The following is a 27,875-nucleotide window of genomic DNA, read 5'->3' as shown; positions in this document are numbered from 1 at the left end:
AAACAGTCAATGCCCTGTTCAGAAAACAGCAGAGGCTAAAGCACGTACTTCATGCAACAAATATATAATTCCTCGTCTTTTTATCATTATAGAGACAAAAATATAAAGAATGCCACCACAAAATCATGATTTGAAACTTGTTTGTGCTTCGTTACAGTCCTAACCATTGAAACCTGCATTCTTGTTACAGGTCATGTGATATAGACAATGGCACCACTGGTTGCTATGGATATGGTAGCTCTGGTTATTTGTGGACAATGGTCACTGATTGATTCTCCCTAGAGCTGACAGTCACATTCAACCTCCTCTGGCATGCTAATTATCAGATAATCATGTTTGTACATTCATTACCTAGATTACCATTAATGCACAGGCTCGGCGATCGCTTATTTATGTAAATACTCAATTGGTGTAGCGGTCAAGATTCAGGGTTAGTACTTGGCATCTATTGAAGTACCATATTCATCTTAATAAGAGCATGCCACTTACATGTTAGTGATATTGCTAAAATCCCCTTCAAATGCCTGATGAGCATTAACAGAACCTTAATGCAATATTCATCATATAGTAATTTGACCAAACTGTCAGTGAAACAGGGAAATTGGAATCATGTTCAGTGTGTTTGAGTGCAGGCACACAAGAAACCAGTCCAGCAAATTGCACTGTAAACTAGAATAATATATAGATGGAGCCACTGTATGAAATGTTGTCTTAAAAATAGCACCGTTTGGGAGATTCCTGGGCCCAAATTAATCCCTGTTAATCTCCTACATGTTAAACTGTCTGCAGTACCTTTTTTCAACTGGTGTAGAAGACTTTGTCCTGGTGGTGCAAGACATTCTCTCTTCAAGTTTGTGAAATCTCAGAAATATGACTGTATGGAGGATGTTAAATAAGTTGGACGCCAGTCATGCAGTGCAACCAATGTGACATAATTGTGCACTGGTGCATTGCCTGGTGGAACAACATACCTTCAATGAGTTCTCCAAAACATGCAGCCTCAATATTATCATGAAGTTGCATAAGCAAATAAATATGACATTGGCCATTGATGGTCCAGCCTTTCGAGAGGTAGTCTACCAGTAGAATCATTTGGAATAAAAGAACAGCAAAGGCACCATTAGAGTTCCTATGGAAAACCAAAGCCATCATCTTGCCAGCTGATGGAACAAGCTCTGTCAATATAATGTCTCCACTGCTTCCACAGTTCTTTATCTGGTTGTTAGCGCAGTTCATCAGTTAGCGCAAGAGTATCATCATACTTAATACATGTCATGTCAAAGTGTTTTCAGCCACCCTTAATAACAATAATGGGTAATAAAGTCTTTAAAACACATTTAGTAGTTGGAGGAACTTGAATACATGACACTTCTTAATGATAACAACGTCTTTTACTCTTTGTCATGAGGGGCGGCGGGGTAGCCTAGTGGTTAAAGTGTTCACTTGTCATGCCAAATATCCGGGTTTGATTCCCCACATGGATACAATGTGTGAAGCCCATTTCTGGTGTCCCCTGCAATGATATTGCTGGAATATTGCTAAAAGCAGCATAAACTAACTCACTCACTCACTTTGTCATGAGGATCAGAACTACTTCTTGCTCCTTCTTCAGGTGGATAAAAGTGTCATGTATTCATAATATGGGTAACATAACCAACAATAACAATATTTTGAAGTCATTTGTACGTAGAATCTGGCTAATGCAAATTCCTATTATGAACAGAGGTTACATGTGCTTTAAGCTACGTAAAATAATGTTCAACACTCTAACACAAGTCACAATTTTACTGAGCTTTTGACTGTGATATGAACACAATGACAAAAATGCTTTGGTCAATATTTTCTTTTAATTTACATTTAAATTAAAATTATACATCCTATTAGGTTTAAATACGACAGCCTAAATAACACTAACAAAAGGTTAATATTGTATGTAATGAAAAAAGTTTATGAAAAATGAAATCTATGCATACAATATACTAGTGTTTAAGAATAAAACAAAAATTTGAATATAGATGTATTTTATTTACAACTTTATATCCTTTCAAGGAAAGTACTATCTAAATGCATAGACATTGTGTGCTAAAATCTTGTTCTATCAAAAAGATGATTGGCCATATTAACCCATGACTAGATGTTTTTCCTATTAATTAAGTTGCAAGTCAGGGCAAGAAAATGTCATCCTGCTGCGCCCAGATTCAATTTGGATTGTTTCACCCAATTAAACCGTCATCACCTTGGGGTAATAGAACAGGAACGACAACTTGATTGATTACAGTTGTCAACAACACTGGACAATGATTTCACTATGGAATTTGTCAAATGTTTAGTAAGTTGAACAAGTCGGTACAGAACACCGGATACCTACCAGCCATATTGTTTAGTGTCACGCCACCCTAACCCTAAACCTTACCCTAACCCCAAACCTTACCCTAACCTAACCCTAATATAAGTAAACTTGCCTGCTTTCAAAGATGGCGGAAGGTATCCGGTATTCTGTAGTGGAGTAACCTGGAGGTTGAACTGTTTGATCTTCATGCTAAATGCTCACATTCAATTCCCTAAATGGTACAACTGGTGAAGGAGATTTTTGGTGCCTAATGATATTGCTGGAATATGGTTAAAACAGCCAACTCATTCACTCACTCACATTTATACATGGACTTGAATTGCTGCTTTTCATAAAATGACTCACAAAATGGTTATGAGGATGAGATATTATTTAGGTTCCCAATCCAAGGTAAAAGTTAAAAGATATAAGCATTATGTTTCAGAACATTTTCTTGGGGTAAACTTCATATTGAACCAATGAGTGTAAAAACTTCAAAGCAAGTTAGTCTGTAAACAGTTGCTGCAATCAGCACTTATCAGACAAAATCAAAGTTGACTGACCAACCAGAGACTGAAATGCATGAGTGATATTGTTACTTAACAATATTCAAATAATATGTTCAGGGGAACAAGAAATAAGCTTCAACATGCATGGCATCGAATCCAGGCATTAATGCAACAAGCAAACACAACTGCCACCAATTTAAGCTTAGCACAATATATACATATATTGTATATGGAGGTGTACTACAGGTATTTTCAGACAGTGAGTGAGTGAGTTTAGTTTTACGCCGCACTCAGCAATATTCCAGCTATATGGTGGCGGTCTGTAAATAATCAAGTCTGGACCAGACAATCCAGTGATCAACAGCATGAGCATCAATCTGCGCAATTGGGAACCAATGATATGTGTCAACTAAGCCAGCGAGCCTGACCAACCGATCCTGATAGTCTATTTCCAGACAGACACTTGTCAATGGCTACCATATGTTGTCCTATGTCTTAGCCCGTAATCACACAGTGATCTTCAAACTGAACTCTTAAATAACATAGTTTTAACAATTCCATTTGTAGAATGTTGAATCATCCCGGTGGAGACCAAAATTTGTGACCTTGGTCTCATACTGTGTTGTGTCCCTGGGCAAGGCACTTTCGTCCACATTGCACTCAGTCCACCCAGCTGTTCAAATGGGTACCTGAGAAGCGGATGTACGGACCTATACGGTCGCATGAAGTGCTTAGTAGCAGCTTTGAAAGTATAAATCCGTCAGGGTAATAATGTAACGCCGGAGAGCAGCAACGTGCTGGATTCTAGGCGCAAAAATTAGCATTATTATTATTATAACTGCAGATAAACATACTGTTTTCTCGATAAACATACAGTATTTTCAGTTCAGATCTATGTTGTCTATATCTTGTATACTGATAAATTCACAATGGAACCAAACATTCAGTGTAAGATATACAAAATTATGATATTTGTTCCCTTCACTTACAGACACGAAACTGTTACACTACAGTCCATCATCAAATATTAGTGGCAAGTAACAACAGGAATCTTTCTTTGTAAGTCCAATTATCTCCACAGATTGACAACAATATCAAGCCAACCAATCAGTAAGTGGCACAGGTTTTTTATTGCCCAATCAAAATTGGCCTTAGTTTGACCTTGAAGCATGTATTGTCTGTAACCAACCTTCCTGCCAGATGTCCAAGCTAATATGGGGATGGTCAGTAGCACCCACAAAGGGGTCAGTATGATCATTATCTCCTTAAGGAAGAAGCCCATCTAATCATGGCCACTGTACCAAGCAGGATCAGATATAGGGGGTAATTTCATCCACAAGGAATACCAAGGTCAGGCTGAAACATGACCTTCAACCCTTGATGTAATTATTCTAATATTGCTTGGTAAGATACGAAACCCCTGTACTGTTTTAAATTCTGTTTCATCTGTATAAATTTGATGGGGCTTTTTACAAACAGCTGTGATATTATTGGAGAGTTAAGTGACTTTGGTGAAAAAAAATTGTTCATGTTTTCAGGAAAATATTAGTGAGTGGGGCGGAAACTTATGTGTTTTTTACTGAATGCAAACTGATGTTACCCACAAAAAATGTGATAAAAAATGTCAAATGGCAAGATTTACAAAACTAAGATACGGACATATTGCACCCATGGCAACATTCCAAGAAAATACTGTTTTATTCAAATATTTTTATGCAAACCTAAACATCCAATGATGCCCTTACAAAGTACTGGTAACTATTCAGTATTCAAAACCTTTAAATTAGGAATATACATTTGAAAACAACTTCAAGATACAGCTAGTTTTCCTTTCTGTTAAAAATCTTTGAAACACATTCTTTTAAAGTATGAGTTGAGAAACAATTTTTTTTCTTCTAAACATTGTTCTTGTGAGGTATTTAATCATCTACCTTTCGCAAAAAGAAAATAAATAAGGAAATTCATGGGTTTGGTCTGGATGAACCCAAATGAATTCAGTACACCTCCAGTTTTGATCAGGAGCTTCAACTTGATGTCAGCTTAGAGAGAAAAAATATTCAGATGGAATATCTTAATTTTTCTTTTTCACAAAATCTTGTACAAATTTCCAGTTTTAATTTAACAGAATTCAAAAACACTTACCTCAGTGCAATACTTTTTGCATGGAATTATTCATAAGACTGCAAGGTAAAATCTGAAAACAAATAGAAAATATTTGAAGATTTCATTAGGCAAAACATTTTTTTGTGATAAATCCACCAAAAATGTTTGATTATTTATGAGTTCATGCATGCAAGGAGCCAGTCACAAAACACCATTGTAATCCATGGCATTTCATGTAATTCACAGGATGATTTAGCTCTTGGAAATTAAGATCCTGAAAAGTACATTTATACCATGACTAAACTAGTCTTAAAATTCTTGCAAATACGAAGTATTCTTGTAAACAGAGATGAAACAAAGTCATATCTCTGGATTACTGCATTACCAACCTTGGTCAGTATTACCAACCTGTAGGATGTTTCCACACAGTTAATGTACAAATGCAATGGCATATTAAATACAATTATATGAAGGATATTTTGGTGATCCTGATGTATTTGAGAAGTTTTGTCACATGTTTATACATTTTTGGTGAAAGCCAAATAACAGACCCTGATCCTTGACAACCTATCACATGAAGATCCTTGACAAGCAAACATATGCAGATCCATGATAATCAAATTTATGCAGATCCATGACAACCCATCACATATATATCCCTCATAACGAATCATGTGCAGATCCTTGACAAGCAAACATATAAAGATGTTTGACAACCATCACACAGATCCATGACAATAAATCATGTGCAGATGCTTGAAAAGCAAACATATGTAGATGTTTGACAACCATCACACACAGATCCATGACAATGAATCATGTGCAGATGGTTGACAAGCAAATATATGAAGATGTTTGACAACCTTCACATACAGATCCATGACAATAAATCATGTGCAGATCCTTGACAAGCAAACATAAGAAGATGTTTGACAACCTTCACACAGATCCATGACAATAAATCATGTGCAGATGGTTGACAAGCAAATATATGAAGATGTTTGACAAACCATCACATACAGATCGATGTCAATAAATCATGTGCAGATGGTTGACAAGCAAACATATGAAGATGTTTGACAACCCATCACATACAGACCCATGACAATGAATCATGTGCAGATCCTCAACAAGCAAACATATGTAGATGTTTGACAACCATCACATACAGACCCATGACAATGAATCATGTGCAGATCCTCAACAAGCAAACATATGAAGATGTTTGACAACCCCTCACATACGTCAATAAATCCTGTGCAGATCCTTGACAAGCAAACATATGAAGATGTTTGACAACCATCACACACAGATCCATGTCAATATATCACGTGGAAATCCTTCACATAGAGATCCATGTCAATAAATCATGTGCAGATCCTTGACAAGCAAGCATATGAAGATGTTTGACAAGCATAAGTGCAGTTCCTTGACAACCTGTAGCTTGCACACACCAGATCCTTGGCCTTGAAACCCACCACTTGATGACCTTGACAATCAATCACATGCTAATCCTTTACAACCAATCACAGCAGAATCATGACAACTAATCAAATGTAAATCCCTCCCAATTAAACCATCCAGGCAATCGTCACCTTTGTATCATGTAAGCTACATGAGTATAAGCTCTGAAGCCAGGCCTGGACAATGGAATACTATAGTCAATGACATCTACTGGATAACTTGATAACCAATCACATCTCGCTGGAATCCACTATACTTTATCCAACATGAGGAAAACATGGCTAGAAGAATTATGTGTTTTGATTGGAAGAAGTCTGTCAATATTGCATTGCAATCAGAATATGGCCAAGAATTCTCCCTGCCAGGAATAACCATAAAAGTCCTCCTTTGTCCAGTTCATCCAGTCTTTAGTTGCCTTTATGATAGAAGGCAACCACTTTGGTCCATCTGTATTCCAGGATCAAAGCTTCCAGTCTTAATCATAGCCTTGACTTCTGCAAGATTACCCAGATCATCAATCATGCTTTGTATTCAGATCCAGGAATTCATAGACAACTGTACCAAGGGGGAATCATGTGTCAGTGAGGTTTTGTGCAACTATCCACTTTAGCAATCATCTTGATCAAAGCCCTGACTGTCACAATAGGTCACCCTATGATGAAATGTTAATAATAAGATGTCAGATGTACTACAGGAGAAGGAAAGTCTGCCCTGTCCCTATGTCTGCTCAGTCTCCTGACCTACTCCATGTACTCACCTACCCAGTTCTGTGACCCAACCAATCCCCTGGTCTACATTATCCTCTGTCCAATCACTGACCTTCCCAATTCCATAACCCAACCAATCCCCTGGTCTACATAATCATCTGACCAATCACTGACCTTCCCAATTCCATAACCACACCAATCCCCTGGTCTACATAATCATCTGACCAATCACTGACCTTCCCAATTCCATAACCCAACCAATCCCCTGGTCTACATAATCATCTGACCAATCACTGACCTTCCCAATTCCATAACCACACCAATCCCCTGGTCTACATAATCATCTGACCAATCACTGACCTTCCCAATTCCATAACCACACCAATCCCCTGGTCTACATAATCATCTGACCAATCACTGACCTTCCCAATTCCATAACCACACCAATCCCCTGGTCTACATAATCATCTGACCAATCACTGACCTTCCCAATTCCATAACCACACCAATCCCCTGGCCTACATAATCATCTGACCAATCACTGACCTTCCCAATTCCATACCCCAACCAATCCCCTGGCCTACATAATCATCTGACCAATCACTGATGTACACAATTCCATGACCCAACCATTCCCTGGACCTAGCCAATCCTTTAACAAATCCCTGACCTTCCCTATCTCTCAAACCCCCAACACCCTGATTTACCCTATCCCCGGACCAACCCAATCCCCTGATATCCATGAAGATTTGGTTTAGAATTTGTCTTCAGCAGCCCATACTTGTTATAAGAGACAACAAATGGGATCAGGCTCGCTGACCTATTTGATGAATGTCATCATATCCCAATTGCATGGACGGATCCACATGATTTCAATCACTGGATTGTCTGGTAAAGACTCAATTATTCACAGAATGCCTTCATATAGCTGGAGGGGCGTCAGGGTAGCCTACTGGTTAAAGCATCGCTTGTCACACCAAAGACCCGGGTTCTATTCCCCACATGGGTACAATGTGTGAAGCCAATTTCTGGTGTCCCCCACCATGATTTTGCTGGAATATTGCTAAAAGTGACCAAAAAACCAACTCACTCACTCATATAGCTGGAACATTTCTGAAAGCAGTGTTACACAACCAACAAACCCAATCATTTGACCTACCCGATCCCAATAGAGTGAGTGAGTTTGGTTTTATGCCGCTTTTAGCAATGTTCCAGCAATATCACGGTGGGGGACACCAGAAAGGGGCTTCACACATTGTACCCATGTGGGGAATCGAACCCGAGTCTTTGGTGTGACGAGCGAACGCCTTAACTACTAAGCTACCTCACCGCCCCCCGATCCCAATAGAAGGACAATAAATACTTCCACAAGATGACCAACCAGGCCAACAAGAACCAATGTTCCAAACAAAACAACTATCCAGGTGAATGTAACCTTCAAGAGATTCACATCAACAACAACACCCACTTCCAATAAATCAATCTGCCACACATACTGCCTCACAAACCCTTCAGACTGAAGAATCTCAATTGGTCGTAACTGGTTAACACCCAATTCAATAATACCCACTGGTTAACACCCAATTCAATAATACCCACAGTTTTACTTTCGTCATACTTTTGCAACTTTTGATGAGTGAGTGATTGAGTGTGGTTTTAAGCCACTTTCAGCAATACTCCAGCAATATATGGCATCAGAAATGGGCTTCACACATTGTACCCAAGGGAGGAATCAAACACAGGTCCTCAGTGTGACGAGTGAATGCTTTAACCACTAGGCTACCCCACGGCCCCAACTTTTGATGAATCCACAGAGACGCAATATACCTGTTGTTTAAGCACTTCGTGATTGAAATTAATCCAATCAACGTTCAAAGCTCTACAGGGTTAAAAATTTAACGTAATTATCTTTATTACACTACAGTCCTATTCCAAGTCAAACATGTCTGATGGTTAAACTATAAATAACATGACTAACTGATTCATCCAAGATAGTAATATTGTTGAAATATTTACTGTTCTTTTTCAACTGATACCTGGTGACTTATAAAACAAATTAGCTTGCAAAAGTAGCTGCTATCACAGTAAGCCATGCATCACACAGGTAATTAGTTCCTTTGAAATTGCATTCAAATATTTGGCAGTAAAGTGACTGGAACTAGATAAACCTAAGATAATAAACTGGTGGAAAATATACCTCATACCAATTATACAGCAGACTGAAATATGGAACTGTGGCTATTCCCACAGCTCTTTTAAAATAGAATAACTGAAGATCTTTTGAAACCAAAAAGAATGCTAATAAATTTGTGAAAAAGCTTAAATGTATGTTCTCATAAAGAATCTTAATGAATGCTAAGTTGGTATCATATGAAGATTATTATGAGAAACAAGAAGCTTCCATATGGCACAAGGGACTTGTGATATGCTGGACTTGTCGACACCAGTTTAACACTCACTCACTCAACACTACAGTGAGTGAGGGGATAGTAAGTGGGCAAAACAGTGAGTGGTGGAAACAGAGTGAATTTAGTTTTATGCCGCTTTTAGCAATATTCCAGCAACATCATGGCAGGGGACACCAGGAATGGGCTTCACACATTGTAACCATGTGGGGATTCGAACCCGGGTCTTCGGCGTGATGAGCCAACACTTTAACCACTAGGCTACCCTACCGCCCCCACACACATGGAAACGTCCCATGTTTTCCAACCATGCCTGACCTGCATCCTCTTGTGATTTCTTCTAAGCTGAATTTGAAATTCTGTGTAATCCGGAGTCGCTATTTCACTTGAGCAGAAGTACTAAAGTACTGTCAGAAATGCTAGAAAAATGCTTTTTGACTTATATTTAAAATTCAGAGGTATTACAGTTACTTAAATAACAAATATCAATTTAAGAAACATCTACCTAATGTAGACCGAGGGAATAAATTTTGAGACATGCCCTAAAATGTGTTTTCACTGATGAAAATACCAAAAACTTAGAAAAATAAGGGGTAGTGGGGCATTATTTGATACATGTTTTGCATGTCAACAGTATATTTCATTGCAAATATATGGATGTAATTCAGTCAGTTTAATCTAGTTGTGAACATTGGCCAAAGATTTAACGAAGTCACTGGTGTAGCTTCTTTTGAATATATATATACTTCTTCTAAAGTTTGTAGCCCGCCGTCTAAGTACTCCCTTGTCAAAGTTGTCAAGGATGGTTGTACGTCCCGGTTTTGCTTTTGAGACGGTCCCTGTCTTGTCTGATTTGTTTACAATATTGTAAACTTGTTGGTAAGACATACCAACAGCTCTACAAGTTCTGTAAGAAACCCTTTCTAAACTAATGAAAGGTTTACCTCTGTCTTTTTCAAGCACAATAAAACTTATAAAACCTTTGCAACAATCGACTACAAATAGTTGGCCATAGTGGATGCTGTGATAAAGATGTGCATGCATGACGGGAAACTTATTTATCAAGACTTAACATTTATATTAATATTTCTCCAATAAAGAAACGATAATTAAGTAAAGTAACACAAACATTCAACATTTATTTGTTTAAGAAAAACGTAAATTCCTATTTTTACACCACCTGTATTATTTGCATAAATTTAAAGACTATTTCAGATTTCTGTTGTTGAACTCTGAAAAAATCTAAAGTTGTTGTTTTGGTACCAAATTCTCTCCTGTAAACTGCCCTTTAAATGCATGGGAATGTTAAATCGATTGAAATATAAATTAGGTACACTATAGGCGAATTGATATATTGACAACATAGTACATTTATTACCTTTATTAAGATATATGGGCAAAAAAGCATTTTTCTAGCATTTCTGACAGTACTTTAAGATGTTTTCTTCGGCAGAACATCTACTCTAACTAATTACTCATCGTACATCTATTGAAAAAAATGGGAAGACGTACCATTATACTGTTTCCTTTCAAAACTACTATTGACTTATAATTATTTTCTAAAAATATTCATATCCCTTCTGACAGGTAGTTTCACACACCATTCTGCCATAAACTCTCCCAAGGATGTTTACAGAAACAAAACTACTTCTTGACAGGCTTTTGCTAACAATTAGTTTTCCAAAGAGTATTTGCTGAGAACAATGAAATTTCAACAATGATCACATTCAGATCCATGTAAATGATATACAAGTAAAACAAGATATGTACTATAGAAACACAAGAGTAACATAATGGTAATGACAGTACCACAATAGTAACAACACTCAATAACAACAGAGGCACAATAGTTCCACAATAGTAACATGTTACAACAGAAACAATAGTTCCACAATAGTAACATGTTACAACAGAAACAATAGTTCCACAATAGTAACATGTTGTTACAACAGTAACAACATTAACAATAGTTCCACAATAGTATGACATGTTACAACGATAACAACATTAACAAAACAGTAACAACAGTAAGACAATACTTCCACAGTAGCAACATAATAGTTATAACAGTAGCAACAACAGAAACACAATAGTAACATAATATAACAGTACACAATAGTTGCACAAGAGAAACACAATACAAAGTGATTTTCCCTATTGCAGAGTCTTGATCGGTCTTTCCACGAAACTAGTAATGTGAAAGAAATCAAGATCTAAACAAGTATAATAAAGAAACAGGTTATTGTATCTTCGTGACATAAAGAACACCACATTTGTCAAGTGGATAGAAGATCTGCCAAACAAAGAAATGGTCAGGTTTGATGTATAAGATAAGATAAGATAAACTTTATTGTCCCGTAAGGGAAATCTGTTTAGCATTCAAGGAGCCAATACAAGCATATAACAACAAATAATTTAAAGTATATATAATACACTATGCATATGCAGCAAGACATTACGCTGCTCGTTGTTACCCAGCCTCGTGGTTGGCATCAAGAAGATAAAACTGACTGGATCAGATTCAGTATGATATGCCTGAGTGGGGCATGCATGTTGAGCTGCTGCGTGGTATCTCAGTGAGCTATCACTTTGAAACTGGCAGTAGTTTCAATATTAACATCCCCACAGATCCATTATACACCAAGCCATATCACAATCATGGCATGTGTGAAGATATAGTCAGTGGTCTTCAGTAACCCATGCTTGTCGTAAGAGGCGACTAATGGGATCGGGTGGTCAGGCTCGCTGACTTGGTTGACACATGCCATTGTATCCCGATTGCGTAGATCGATGCTCATGTTGTTAATCACTGGATTGTCTGGTCCAGACTCAATTATTGACAGATTGCTGCCATATACATGTAGCTGGAATATTGCTGATTACGGCATTAAACAATAAACCTACCAACCACATGCATGCACCCTCCCCCCAACTCCAATCCCTACCCCCATTATTACATAAGTCTCCACATGATAGACAAAAAATTGCCATAGTCATGAGATTGAGATATCAAACTTTAGATCTACATCACAGCATTCCCCATGTATTTCATCAGCCTGTATTCAATTTTTAATTGATCTGTCGTTGTTCAATACCATGTATTCAATATTAAAAACTGTCATTACAACCACAATAAATGTTCCTTGTTGGTCGATTCAACATCTGTCATACAAAACACTTAATAGGAATTCAAGAAAAAAACACAAAGATTTTAACAGGTACTACATAATAACAGATCACAAATGAGCACATATCGATCCAAACAAAAAATGGCCACACGTTAGTAAACATGAAAATAATTAAGCCAGACCAATTTTATTTATCGTTTTACAGATTTTTGTCCTTATAAAACCTAAAGGCAGGAGGGGAAACAAAAAATCACCTGTTAAAGCAAAACCCACATGAGTTTCCATGTTAACTCTTTTGGTTTGTTTATATCAACTAAAAATAAGTTGAGTAAGTTTAGGATTCACACTGGTTTCAAGAGAGTTCACTTGTATCACATTAACATTAGGATTTTAATTTTGGAGTGGGGAAAATGTATTTATATTTTTGTTCTTATTCTTGTAAAGATACGACCGGCAGATCTGTAAAACATGAAATACAATTGGTCTGGCCTTAACGTTAGTAGCTAACATGCCAAGGGGATTAAACTCTAGACACCACATTTTCTTGCTATTGACTATAAGGTCATAGACAAACATTAGGTCAGCCTTATATTTCATATAAAAAACTTATGTCTTTACCAAGTTTACTTTGAGCCGGAACAGGCAATATTTCACAAAGAGTGCATTTGACATTATCCCTATTTCTTATTCCAATTAATGGTTTCAGAGGAATACTCCCAGGAGACAATTTGAGTTAAAGGTGGTTTTCAGTAAACCATGCTTGTTGTAAGAGATGACTAAGAGAGCTGGGTGAACAGATTTGGTGACTTGGTTGGAGCATGTCCTTGATTCGGCTGGTCAGTTTGATGCGCAAGATGTCAATCACTGGATTATCTGGTCTAGATTAATTTATCCACAAACTGCCAAATATAACTAGAATATTGCTTACTACAGTATCAACAAATAACAAATAAACAAAAAAAATGGAATAAATAGCAGGCATAGGGACATCTTAGGGCCACTATCTTAGGGCCACTTACATTGAGCCATCTTAGCAGTATGGACTTAGCCATAATCCCTTAGCACAAGACCCGTGAAGATCTGGGTTAGAATTGGTCATCAGCAACCTATGCTTGTAGTAAGAAGCGACTAATGGGATCAGGTGGTAAGGTGCACTGACTTGGTCGACACATGTCATCATATCGCGTTGTGTTGATTGATGCTCAAGCTGTTGATCACTGGATTGTCTGGTCCAGACTCGATTATTTACAGACCACTGGCATATAGCTGGAATGCTACTGAGTGCGGTGTTAAACAACAAATCAACCAACCAAAATGATCACAAAGATCTCATTGCGGATCTGGGCCTAGATTTTAGCGCTAAGATAGTCGTAAGTGTGATACATTAACATTAACTTATGACTATCTTAGCGCTAAGAGAGCTTAAAAAATCTAGGCCCTGGGTACAATGTGCCATTGTACGAAGCAACCCTAGCGCTATGACTGTCATAAGTCTATGTTAAAGTATGAGATTAAAATCATCTTGGTGCTTATATCGCTTTGTACAGTAGCACCCAAGAATGTCATTTGGTAGGCTAAAGGTACTCAGGGGCCGTTGTCAGTACTACAGATATGTACCCAAGGTACACTTTCTCAACAGAATGTACCCTAAACAAACTGAAAATGCAGAAATGTAACCGGTACCCTAAATGGCAAACGACTCCATATTCCTCAACCCCTAAACCAAAACCATATGTAGTTGTTCCCGTTTGCCTGATCGCGAGTGGTATTATGCAATGCGAAACATTAGTTACTGTGTATACTCTTTTCTTATTTATGTAACAATCGATTGCATCTCATACAAGAGAATGACAGTTCCGATCAAGAAAACAGCACAAAGTGGAATGGACCCGTCCTGGGGTATGTTTCTGTATTCTGATTTTAGCTAGGGTACATTTCTGCATACAGAAATGTACCTGGGGTACATATCTGTAGTACCTGTGCCAAAATGACCCCTTCAGCCACACTTACAGTATCCCTGTTTCACATAGATCTAGACAGTAGGACACAGTCTCCCTCACAACAGACATAATCATTTATGAAACCAATTTTGAATAAAGAGACAAGCTACCAAGAGATCAAGGGTGTCAAGACCAAGTGTGTTCAATAATCAAGTAATAAGTAATAATAAGTAATAAGTTCAGTAATGAAGCCAGGGCCAGACAAATCAGTCATCAGTAGTCTTAGCAGAGATCCACACAATGGGTACAGTGACCCCAGATTGGCCAGGTCATGGATGAAGATCAGTCATATCAAGAAGTTGCTCTGCAGACATTGTTAATTTCCAGTCGTGACTTTACCTTAACTCTACAAGTATAGGATGCCAGAGATTTAAAATTATTACCCAAATGAGGTGAAAATGGAGACATTAATGATAGGTATAATTTTCAAAATTGTCGCAATTTATGGATAACAATTTCTTCTATAAATATTATAGATAGAACATCAGTGAAAAGAATAACCAGTCGTAAAAACAGATTCCCTTTGGTGTAAAGGGAAAAATTGCTGTGAAAATTATATGACTGGGTCCAAATCAGTGATAAACTTCTGTCACTGTAGACATTAACCTTGCAACATGTAAAGTTCCAATGGCGAGAAAAATTCAAACAGTTCAAAGTTTGTAATATAAGCACAAAATATGCATCAAATGATTAAATACAATTGTCAAACAATGACCAATGCAATTTTCACTGACCAATAGGCTTGAAAAGTCGTACTTGTGAAGCAATCCAATATGAAGAAACACCTCCACTTCTGTGATACATCCTACAGTGGCCCACACAGAAAAATTATGAGGGTATTGAAAGAACAATGCTGTGACGTCACAGTCAGGGGAGATAACTGTGTAACTCTTTAGGCATACCACTAAGGATAGCTATGACTTAGTTTTAAATTTTATTCACTTTCATTTTCTGTATGTGTCTGTGGTGCCGACAGGATACTGGCAACCATAATCCAGAGAGAATGTTTACGACATAATACTATATGAATGGATCACTGAAATCAGTGGACACCAGGTGTTCACAAAAAAGGTAAGCTTGTCCTGCTCTGTGGATTTTTATAATCATTTCTTATAAAACAATAATGAAAAATCTGTTCATGGTACCAAATTTTATATGTGCTGTTCCTTTTATGAACACACAGCAGCTATTAGAAAGCAAAGCAAATGCACAATATAATTCTAGCCCAATTAATTAAGACTAAGGAACCCAAAATATGATATCCCCTTGAATCAGCAATCAACACCTTGCAGACAAAATTAATCTTATCATTAGTGGTGTTCCAATTCATTGAAATAATCAAAGATTGGGCGTAGTGACCAAGCAATTGATCACATTTTATCACAATCGAGCACAAACGATTTTGGAACTGCTTTTTTCAGTGTTTGAAACCCTTGACGATGGAACATATCTTAGAAGGCCTGAAACCATGTTTAATTCCTAGAAAACTCACTTCACTTATTGAAAATTCATAACTGAATATTTCTTTAAGACTCCATGAAGTTTATGTTCATGATATATTAGTCATCACTTTAAAGTAGCAAGTTGCATCATTTTACATTTGATGTGAAATTTGCAAATGCAAATGCACAGTTTCTTAAAAAAACCCAGAGAACCACATTATACCTATCTGCAATAACAACCTAAATAGAACAATCTTTAAAATGACAATAGCCAAAGTTGTTTTTCAATGATTGCTCATTGGTAATACAACAAGGACAAACTGGGATTCCAACCACTGACCACAGGTTCATGGCCACCCAAAGGGGATGTAACTCTGCACAGCAAATTGTGAAGATGAATTGGGCACCCACGACCCCACCCCAGGTTAAGCAGCAAAGCAACAAAAAAAAGTGGGCAGAGAGAACTGTTTATATCACCAAACCGAATATCCACAGTCCATTTTCCTAACAAATCCCTCATCAATCTCCACGTCCAGGGTCGCAAGAGACTTTCATCAATAAATCTTTCCATGAAATGTCATGAAACCATACAAAAGTGAATACTACTAATGTAGCCTAAAAGCATGAAACACAAATCCTCCAGCTACTAATACACTCAAATGGCGATCCATCAATAACAACGCAAACTCTTCTATAGTTTCAAGTACAAGGCCATATGCTACTATTGTATTCATAATGATTCGCTCTTAATTAACCCTACTCATAGTAAACACATTAGCTTCATATCATATCTCATGCTTTATGAAGGAATTGTTCGTAGATGAACTGTTCCGTAACTATGTACAAATACATTTATATTTACACTTGGCTCAAATAACATGGCCAAACACTGGACGACATCCATATGGCAGGTGTTCTCAAACACAAGGACATTTTATTCCTGAAACCAAACTGCTGATGGCGCTGGTGGTAATGCTGTGAATTCTCAATGAATGTTACCGTCTTGACTAACTTTTTCTTGTCCTGTGGGCGCGGTGGGGTAGCCTAATTTGAAAGTGTCTGCTCATCATTATGCAGCTCTGGGTTTCGATTCCCCACATAGGTACAATGTGTGAAGCCTATTTCTGGTGTCTCCTGCCATGTTATTGCTGGAATATTGCTAAAAGCGGCGTAAAACTAAACTCACTCACAGAGACTGATATGACTGGGGCATGCACCTTTACAAATGTGATTCAGTCTCAGATCAAAACTTTAGTAGCATATAAGTCTTTAGGTATTAATTTAGGATAGAATGAATGTACATTAGATAATTCCAGAGGTCCTGGAACTAATTTATTTGATTGATGCCATGGTCAGCAATATTCCAGCAATATCATGGCAACATGTCAATAATCGAGTCTGGACAACACCATCCAGTGATTGACATAATGAGCACCACTCCATGCCAAATGAGTAGACATGAAAGTCATGAGGTTTACCAACTAAACCATTAAGTCACCTCTTATGATAAGCAAAGGTTTTCAGGAGAAATTGGAAAATTAAGAAATTGATCTTAAATAACATTATCAACACAAATACAAACCAAACAATGCTTAAACAATTCATTTCAACTCATTTTCATGTTGTTTTTTCTATGGAAAGCAAAAAACACATTGTACAAACATTTATTTGATATCAGAGTGAGTGAGATCACTTTGACCATTATTTAACTGATGCCTTGGTTTGACTGTTTGCAAGAAGGACAATTTGTTTGTACATGCAAAATGCGATAAAGGAAAGAAAAAGCAATATGTTTCTGCATTTGGAATGGTATTTTCAGTATGTTTCATATTCTACCTCCAGGAGGGGTAATTCAAAACAGATAAAACCCTGCCCACAAATCTATAGAGGAGATAAGCAGGAGAAAAATGTATCATATTTCAGGTAACAATATCCTTCAACTTTAAAACAACAGCAAGAGAAAAATGTATCATATTTCAGGTAACAATATCCTTCAACTTTAAAACAACAGCAAGAGAAAAATGTATCATATTTCAGGTAACAATATCCTTCAACTTTAAAACAACAGCAAGAGAAAAATGTATCATATTTCAGGTAACAATATCCTTCAACTTTAAAACAACAGCAAGAGAAAAATGTATCATATTTCAGGTAACAATAGCCTTCAACTTTAAAACAACAGCAAGAGAAAAATGTATCATATTTCAGGTAACAATATCCTTCAACTTTAAAACAACAGCAAGAGAAAAATGTATCATATTTCAGGTAACAATATCCTTCAACTTTAAAACAACAGCAAGAGAAAATGTATCATATTTCAGGTAACAATATCCTTCAACTTTAAAACAACAGCAAGAGAAAATGTATCATATTTCAGGTAACAATATCCTTCAACTTTAAAACAACAGCAAGAGAAAAATGTATCATATTTCAGGTAACAATATCCTTCAGCTTTAAAACAACAGCAAGCAAGAAAAATGTATCATATTTCAGGTAACAATATCCTTCAACTTTAAAACAACAGCAAGAGAAAATGTATCATATTTCAGGTAACAATATCCTTCAACTTTAAAACAACAGCAAGAGAAAAATGTATCATATTTCAGGTAACAATATCCTTCAACTTTAAAACAACAGCAAGAGAAAAATGTATCATATTTCAGGTAACAATATCCTTCAACTTTAAAACAACAGCAAGAGAAAAATGTATCATATTTCAGGTAACAATACAACTTTAAAACAACAGCAAGAGAAAAATGTATCATATTTCAGGTAACAATTCCTTCAACTTTAAAACAACAGCAAGAGAAAAACAACAGCAAGAGAAAAATGTATCATATTTCAGGTAACAATATCCTTCAACTTTAAAACAACAACAAGAGAAAAATGTATCATATTTCAGGTAACAATAGCCTTCAACTTTCAATCTTTAAAAACAACAGCAAGAGAAAAATGTATCATATTTCAGGTAACAATATCCTTCAACTTTAAAACAACAGCAAGAGAAAAATGTATCATATTTCAGGTAACAATATCCTTCAACTTTAAAACAACAGCAAGAGAAAAATGTATCATATTTCAGGTAACAATATCCTTCAACTTTAAAACAACAGCAAGAGAAAAATGTATCATATTTCAGGTAACAATATCCTTCAACTTTAAAACAACAGCAAGAGAAAAATGTATCATATTTCAGGTAACAATAGCCTTCAACTTTAAAACAACAGCAAGAGAAAAATGTATCATATTTCAGGTAACAATATCCTTCAACTTTAAAACAACAGCAAATAATCAGTTGTGTAACATGTGTTACCTGGAACAGATCAGAATGCATCTGAGAAACCGACAGAATAGAAGTAGGTAAATTTCTGTGAGAAAGTCAGAGAAAGATGTTGAAAGAGGTCGGGACAGTGCCTTATCAGCCACAATGGTCAAATACACACATGTCGACATACGTCTAACTCTGAGGTGCTAACAGGGGATGGTGTAAACTCATTACCGATGAGAAAAGAATTTAGAATACAGCATGTTATTTCAAGGGGAGCCTGTGACTAGTAACGCTGCTTCACCTAATGAGTGTCTTCACCGAGATTTACCCCAGCAGGTGGTACAAGGCAGGTGTGTGGCGCGGTGATGTAAGGCTATCAGGGGAAGCCATGGAGTTGATGCTGCCACGGGCGTTGATCCTGATGAAACATGCTGGCTTTCACTGCCAGGTGATAGCTAGACTAACGCTTAGTCTCTGAATATATATAATTTTGATAGTATCAAACAAGCCCATTAAAATTGAAAAGGAGCCCCAGGGAGACCAGAGATTCAGAACCTGAGGAAATCTAGACTTGCTTTAATTAGCCTTTAGCATTGCAGATAGGGCTTGACAGTAGGGGAAATGATGTGGTTCAGTGACTGTGAGACAGACTAGGTGATGGCGAGATGAGAGGTGAGGAAAATGTGGCACTGGTGTGAATTCAGAGGAATGTCAAATTTGAGTGGTAAAGTACTGGCTGAAATTATTTAAGACGAGTTCATCATCTTATCTTGGTGATAATGGTGAGTGAGTGAGTGAGTATGTTTTTATGCTGCTTTTAACAATCTTCCAACAATATCACTATATAATATCAATATATTATTACCACTGAAGGAGTCGTTGTCGGCACAGGTAGTACAGATGTGTACCCCAGGTACGTTCCTGTATGCAGAAACGTACCCTGGCCATAATCAGAATACAGAAATGTACCCTAGGACGATTACAGTCCACACTGTTGTATTCTTGATTGGAACTGTCATACTGTTGTATTAGATACATTTGATTGTGTCATATAAGAAATGAGCATACACAGTAATGGATATTTCATGATGCACAACACCATTCATAATCAGCTGAACAGGAACAACTACAACATGGATTGGATTGGAATATGGACTCGTCCGCCTTTTAGGGTACCAGGTACGTTTCTGTATACAAAAACGTACCTAGGGTACGTATCTGTAGTACCTGTGCCAACAACGACCCATTCAGCCTTATTACCCACGCGGTATGGGTAGTTGCATACTAATCTCGTACATCACACGAGTGTTGTATCGCATTAACCTGTGCTGTAACGAATGTGACCTGAGATTCTAAAAATTTGATTGGATAACCAATGACCTCTCTAACAATCTTTTTTCGATGACAAAATTCTTCCATTCCCTCTTTATGAAACCGGTTTTGGTTTGAAAGCATAAAAATAACAAAAATACATTATTTTGTCAGTTTTGAGCAGGTAAGACGTGGATAATAAAAAAAATACTACACTCAGTCTCATTACAAATGAAGAATTCAAAACCCGTGACCACACTCATACTCACATTGTTTATCTCGTATATCCTCAACACTGACTAAAGTCTGGTCCTCCAACAGCCAATTAGCCTTAACTGTTACATAATGTGCTGTATTCACCTGGCCATGAAGCATGATAAAAGTTTATACCAACTAGCAACAGCTGCTCCATACACTGGCTCCACAATTACTGATAATACTACAACCTATTAATTTTGGGTTCAATAAGTATGTTTTAACCATTACGTTTGTCGAAATAAAAAGTATCAGACCATTTTAATAATCACAAATCATAATAAAACCATTGCACTATGCCAACTCTATCAATCCAAAATGACAAATGTCCTTCACATAAAATTCTATAAAACCAAATATATCATTAAATTAGATATTTTATTTTGTTCGTACATATTCAAAGAAATATTTCATGGTGATAATTCACAATCTGCACATGGAAATCAATGCAAGGTGGACAATTTAGATGTTGGGTTGGTTGGTTGTTATTCTATGCTGAAGTCCATATTCCAACTATATGGCAGCTGTCTGTCAATACTCCAGTCTGGACCTGACAATCCAGTGATCACTACCATGAGCATCAATCTACGCAGTTGGGATATGATATGTGTCAACTATGTTGGCAAGTCTGACCACCTGATCTCGTTCATTGCCTCTTAGAACAAGCATGGGTTGCAGTTCCAATCACGATCTTCACTGGTAGATACAGCTTTACAAAACCTTGTGTATATGTCAACCACTGAGTGAGTGGGAGTGAGTGAGGAGTGAGTGAGTGAGTGAGTGAGTGGGTGGGTGGGTGGGTGGGTGAGTGAGTGAGTGAGTGAGTGAGTGAGTGAGGAGTGAGTGAGAGTGAGTGAGTGAGTGAGTGAGTGAGTGAGTGAGTGAGTGAGTGAGTGAGTGAGTGAGTGAGTGAGTGAGTGAGTGAGTGAGTGAGTGAGTGAGTGAGTGAGTGAGTGAGTGAGTGAGTGAGTGAGTGAGTGAGTGAGTGAGTGAGTGAGTGAGTGAGTGAGTGAGTGAGTGAGTGAGTGAGTGAGTGAGTGAGTGAGTGAGTGAGTGAGTGAGTGAGTGAGTGAGTGAGTGAGTGAGTGAGTGAGTGAGTGAGTGAGTGAGTGAGTGAGTGAGTGAGTGAGTGAGTGAGTGAGTGAGTGAGTGAGTGAGTGAGTGAGTGAGTGAGTGAGTGAGTGAGTGAGTGAGTGAGTGAGTGAGTGAGTGAGTGAGTGGGTGAGTGAGTGAGTGAAGTGAGTGAGTGAGTGAGTGAGTGAGGAGTGAGTGAGCGCAGCAAGCATGAACATTGTTTCAGTTCTGTCACCACACGATGTATCCATCAGCTTTATATTGAAAGAAAGTTTCAATCAAGGCACCCCTTAATCATTCCCCGGGTGGCCTAGTGGTTAAAGCAAGTGCTTGTCATGCTGAAGACCCAGGTTTGATTTCCCACATGGGTACAATATGTGAAGTCTATTTCTGGTGTTTCCCACTGTTATAACACTGGTATATTGCTTAGAAAGCAGCGTAAAACCACTCACTCATTCAATTAATCATTATCTTTTACCATCACTGCTATGACAAGGAATTGTTAACTTTCTCGCAACATTTCCACTACTGCATCATGGGAGTTGTCTTTGGATTTAGCACCTTATGTTTAACATTATTACTTTGCTACACTGTTGATAATATTAACAGACAGATGAAGAACACACAGCTGATCATATATTCTAAATGACTAACAAAAAGACAAAGTCATCAATTTCCCACGCAATGGCAAAATACTCTTTAAGAATATGTCTACTAGTTACGACTATGCCAAATGTCTTGGCAATTATATAGCAAAGTGGATGGAGAGTATTGAAAAGGTTTTAAGTTCTGCTACAGAAAGCAGCACTACCACCAAATTCAGTCAAAGTCAAACTTCTTGCCATGGAAACAAAAAATATTTTATTCCAATTTCCCAAAACTACCAAAAGGCACCAGTACACCACCAGATATATCTATGTGCCAAATTGGGTGAAGAAATAGTGAACGGTTTTAATGTTCTGCTCCAGAAACTAGCACCAACACCAATTTCAGTTGAAGTCAAACTTGTTGCCATGGAAACACAAAATATTTTACAAAGAATTCCCAAACTACCAAAGGCACCAGTACACCACCAGGCCTATCTATGTGCCAAGTTTGGTGAAGAAATATTGAACGGTTTCTGGAAAACACGAATATGCACGGACACATGCACAGATGCATGGACAGACAGATGGAGTCAATTTTAATAAAAATCCAACAATAGTTATTTTAAGTGAAACTAATATAGTGAGTGAGTGAGTGAGTTTAGTTTTACACGCTATTAGCAATATTCCAGCAATATCACGAAAGGGGACACCAGAAATGGGCTTCACATATTGTACCTATGTGGTGAATTGAACCTGGGTCTTCAGCTTTATGAGTGAATGCTTTAACCACTAGGCTACCCTACCACCCCAACAGACAGATGAAGAACAGACAGCTGATTATAATTATTTATTCCAAATTATTAAAAATCCAACAATAGTTATTTTATGTAACTAATATAGAGGTAACATCCTTAATACATAACACTTTCCTAGCAATCTGATGGACTTGATGAATTTGATACGGAAAATATCAAGCATATTTACTGCAAAAGACAGTTCAGTAAATGATATTTACAACAAACATACTTATAACAAACTATACTCCTGGCTACTTGCTCTATATCTTTGGTAAAACATTTATAATGAACTACAGTTATGATTAACAAATATCAGTGACCATTTGAGTTTGTTGTAAGTATAGCTATAAGTATAAGGTGAGGTGAAATTGGGTTTAATGTCCTTCTTGAGAATATTACGCTCATATGACGACGTGCATGCGTGTGTATGTGTATGTGCGGCTGCATTGTACTAGCCCAGACTGAAGCTGGTTTTATAGTGCTACCCCACTGAGATACCATGCCGCAGTGAAGCATGAATACCCCACTCAGACACATTATACTGACTCCGAGCCGACCAGTCCTTGTTGTACCCATTAATGCCGAGCGCAAGGCAGGGACCAACAAGTACCATATTTTAACGTATTTTGGTATGACGTGGTCGGGGATCGAACCCGCGACCTTCTGCTCTCCGGGTGGACCCTCTAACCACTACACCGTGGAGGCGGTCCCTATAAGTATAAGCATAAGCTGTAGTATACCAGTAAGTATTGATCAATCTATCACAAAACTATTGAAAATAGTTTGACACATATTGCAGAGTCTCACAGTTGTATTTTTAACGATCACAAAACTAATGCTATACTGACTGACTGACTGAGTTTGGTTTTATGCCGCTTTTAGCAATATTCCAGCAACATCATGGCGGGGGACACCAGAAATGGGCTTCACTCATAGTACCCATGTGGGGATTCGAACCCGGGTCTATGGCGTGATGAGCCAACGCTTTAACCATTAGGCTACCCCATCGCCCCACTAATGCTATAGAAAAATGCCCTTAATAGTCACCTTGCCGTTATATCAACAGTTTATGTCACGCTGAAACTGGGTCTGAAAATGTTTATCAATAGATGCAACATAAGACCTCTCAGCAAGATAGTTCTTTGTAAATGCCAAGTTCTTATCTGATTTATCACAAAAACTGCTTACATTCCGATTCCAATCTTTTCATTTTGCAGAACAAAATCACCTCAGCCATGATTTCCATTGCTCCAACTTTGCAAATGTTTAACTTTTTTTTATCTCAAAGAACAATTTCAAAGAGAGCCCAAATACTTATCAGGAAGCAGATATACGAATCAATGCAGGATATTAATGCCATGTTGGATGTAATATCTGACAGCTTGGAACAAGAACACATCAAAGCAAGGACACCTATCACATCGAGAAAATCTTGAAAAAATAGATTGAACATCCTGTTAAAGCATGAAAATAGTGCCGAACGCAGAAGAATCAAAGCATGACCCTCCAAATGTTTGGGAGTCACGTTTCCTACTGCTATTGTAATACTTCCATCACCATGGAAATTCTTTTATTTTGGACCTGATGTGGATTATGCACAGACTGATATGGTTGGGCCTTACTAACTTGCACTAGTTTTTAAGGTAATACTTAATAGTTTAAGTGATAATTTCTAAAAAATATGCATGTTCCCCTAACAGACTGTACTGTCCGCTGATCTTGTCTTGCCTCTTTAAAGGATAGAATTACCATACATCCATTGGCTTAGCATTCAGTACAGCCTTGGAGCAAGAATAGGCTGGGCCATGCACCTTTAAATGTGCTTCAGTCTCCGATGTAAACTTTAGTTATATAGCATATAAGTCTTTAGGTATCATTTTAGGATAGAATGAATATACATTAGAGTATTCCAGAGGTCATGGAAATCATAAACTAAAACAATTGGGCCATAAGATGTCTACAACTATTTAATGTCTGCTCAAGTTACTATGATATTTAACCACCTTATTTTAATTGTGGTCAAAGCAGTTTTCAGAAAGCAATACTTTCCACAATGAATTAGCCAGAGAGAGAATAGCAACATCTTTTTCTCAATAGTCCAATGCTAGAATTTATTCTGCCCATGCCCCTATGTTTTACAGTTTTTAAGTTTAAATTCATTTACACATTCAAAGTACTGAAGGACCATGGTTTGTTGAAGAAAAAGTAAAAATTCTAATTGCTGATTGGGCAGTTTAGGCCACATGATGTCAAAATACTTTTTTGTTGAGAAAAATATTACACTTATTGTCAAAGTTTTTACACGGCATCATCTGAAAAGAAGTCTGTCTCAGTGAAATTTATATGTAGGTTTAACATTTCATATCTTTTTCTTCATTTTCTCCTTTAGATAAGTTGATAAGGAATGTAAACGGATATTTACTCAAAGCTAAAATATTACTGATTACCGGTACTTGTTCCTTTTGAATGAATGCATTTAACACAAAGGAATAACACATATATTCACTCAGTAATCTCAGTGTCTATTCTCTAAATCTTCTGAAGAATTATTAACTTCTATTGTTTTTATTATAACATTCTAATGGGAAGATACATAAAGTTGACAAGTTCCCATGAAGAATGGCTATACACTCTCTGGTACCAAGATTGAGTCTGATTAGTGGGTGAGATGGGTTTGCCACCACTATAAACAGGATTCCAGCTATATCACTGTATATCAGCTCGATCAGGGTGGAGATCCTAACAGGATTCCAGCTATATCACTGTATATCATCTTGATCAGGGTGGAGATCCTAACAGGATTCCAGCTATATCACTGTATATCAGCTTGATCAGGGTGGAGATCCTAACAGGATTCCAGCTATATCACTGTATATCAGCTTGATCAGGGTGGAGATCCTAACAGGATTCCAGCTATATCACTGTATATCAGCTTGATCAGGGTGGAGATCCTAACAGGATTCCAGCTGTATATCATATCACTGTATATCAGCTCGATCAGGGTGGAGATCCTAACAGGATTCCAGCTATATCACTGTATATCAGCTCGATCAGGGTGGGAGATCCTATCACTGTATATCAGCTTGATTCCAGCTATATCACTGTATATCATATCACTGTATATCTTGATCAGGGTGGAGATCTAATATCAGATTCCAGCTATATCCAGCTTATCACTGTATATATCAGGGTAGTAGGATTTTTTCACTGTATATCAGCTTGATCAGGTGGAGATCCTAACAGATTCCCTATATCACTGTACACGATTGGTCAAAAGACCGTCACATGACTGACTACAAAACACTGTATATTGACTTGAGTTTTCTGATAAATTCACGATTATATTCCAGACTGTTTATTATATAGGTAGTATTTTTCCTGTACCACGATTGGTCAAAAGACCTTACACATGACTGACTACAAAACACGATATTGACTTAGTTTTCTGATAAAATATTGACTTGGGTTACTAAAAATGCGAGGAATGAAGGGCTTCCCTGCTTTTCAGCCAATCAGATCACTCGGATAGATGGCACAGTGTGTGCATTAAAAGTTTATGTTAAAACCTGTTTCTCTTTCATTATATAATAAAACAATTATAGACTCCTGTAGAGGTCGATATCGGTTTTATTGACCTGAGTAAAACAATATCGACCAAGCAGCTATGCGAGGTCGATATTGTTTTTCTCAGGTCAATAAAAACCGATATCGACCTCTACAAGAGTCTATAATTGTATAATATCAGCTCGATCAGGGTGGAGATCCTAACAGGATTCCAGCTATATCACTGTATATCAGATCGATCAGGGTGGAGATCCTAACAGGATTCCAGCTATATCACTGTATATCAGCTCGATCAGGGTGGAGATCCTAACAGGATTCCAGCTATATCACTGTATGCCATGTCAGCTCAATCAGGGTGGAGATCCTAATATGATGCAGATATCAGACATTTTGAATTTTGCTTAAACCCAAAATCGCAGATATGGAGCTTATAATGAGTGTGACTGTAGGTTGATGTGCACATAAAGTGTGACATCACGGATTTGTGAGGTATGACGTAATATGCAATACATATGGTAAGGGCTGCGACTCGTGTTTTGTCATAATTTACATGGTGTCGGATCTGGGATTGAATAATCACCCAGATGGATCAGATAAGAAGCCTGAATGAGCTTAATCTTGAAGGCAAAGTAGCCAAGAAGTGGTAATGGTGGTTACAAAGGTTTGAACTTTATCTTACGGCCAGCGGAATCGCAGTGAAATCACAGAGTGTAAAATGTGCTACTTACTACACGTGGCAGGAGAGGTCGCAGTTCAAGTGTATAACTCTTTTGAGTGAAATAATTAAATATACTTTCTAGCAATTAACACAGTTCAACTTGTTTAACTTGAAATTCAAAATTTAACACATATCTTTCTTTTCTTGGAGCACTTTCCGTCATAGTTCTCAATATCACTTAATTTACAGAGCTGACCAACACAACTGGGATTTG

At 37.4% G+C, this 27,875-nt stretch overlaps 1 protein-coding gene across 2 annotated transcripts in view; it reads right to left on the bottom strand.

The window, feature by feature from the left end:
- Positions 1-27,875, bottom strand: part of LOC124259068 (sex peptide receptor-like) — a 203,441-nt gene that overhangs the window by 64,489 nt on the left and 111,077 nt on the right. For both annotated transcript variants that reach the window (XM_046693160.1, XM_046693167.1), the window contains one exon: positions 4,981-5,032. The gene's annotated coding sequence lies outside the window, so the exon portion shown is untranslated. The remainder of the gene's footprint in view (positions 1-4,980; positions 5,033-27,875) is intronic.

Source organism: Haliotis rubra, unplaced genomic scaffold (assembly GCF_003918875.1).
Source record: "Haliotis rubra isolate DU_JTF1 unplaced genomic scaffold, ASM391887v1 Scf118, whole genome shotgun sequence".
Classification (NCBI taxonomy): domain Eukaryota; kingdom Metazoa; phylum Mollusca; class Gastropoda; order Lepetellida; family Haliotidae; genus Haliotis; species Haliotis rubra.
The sequence above is the reverse complement of the archived record's forward strand: the minus strand, read 5'-3'. Positions and strand labels throughout refer to the sequence as shown.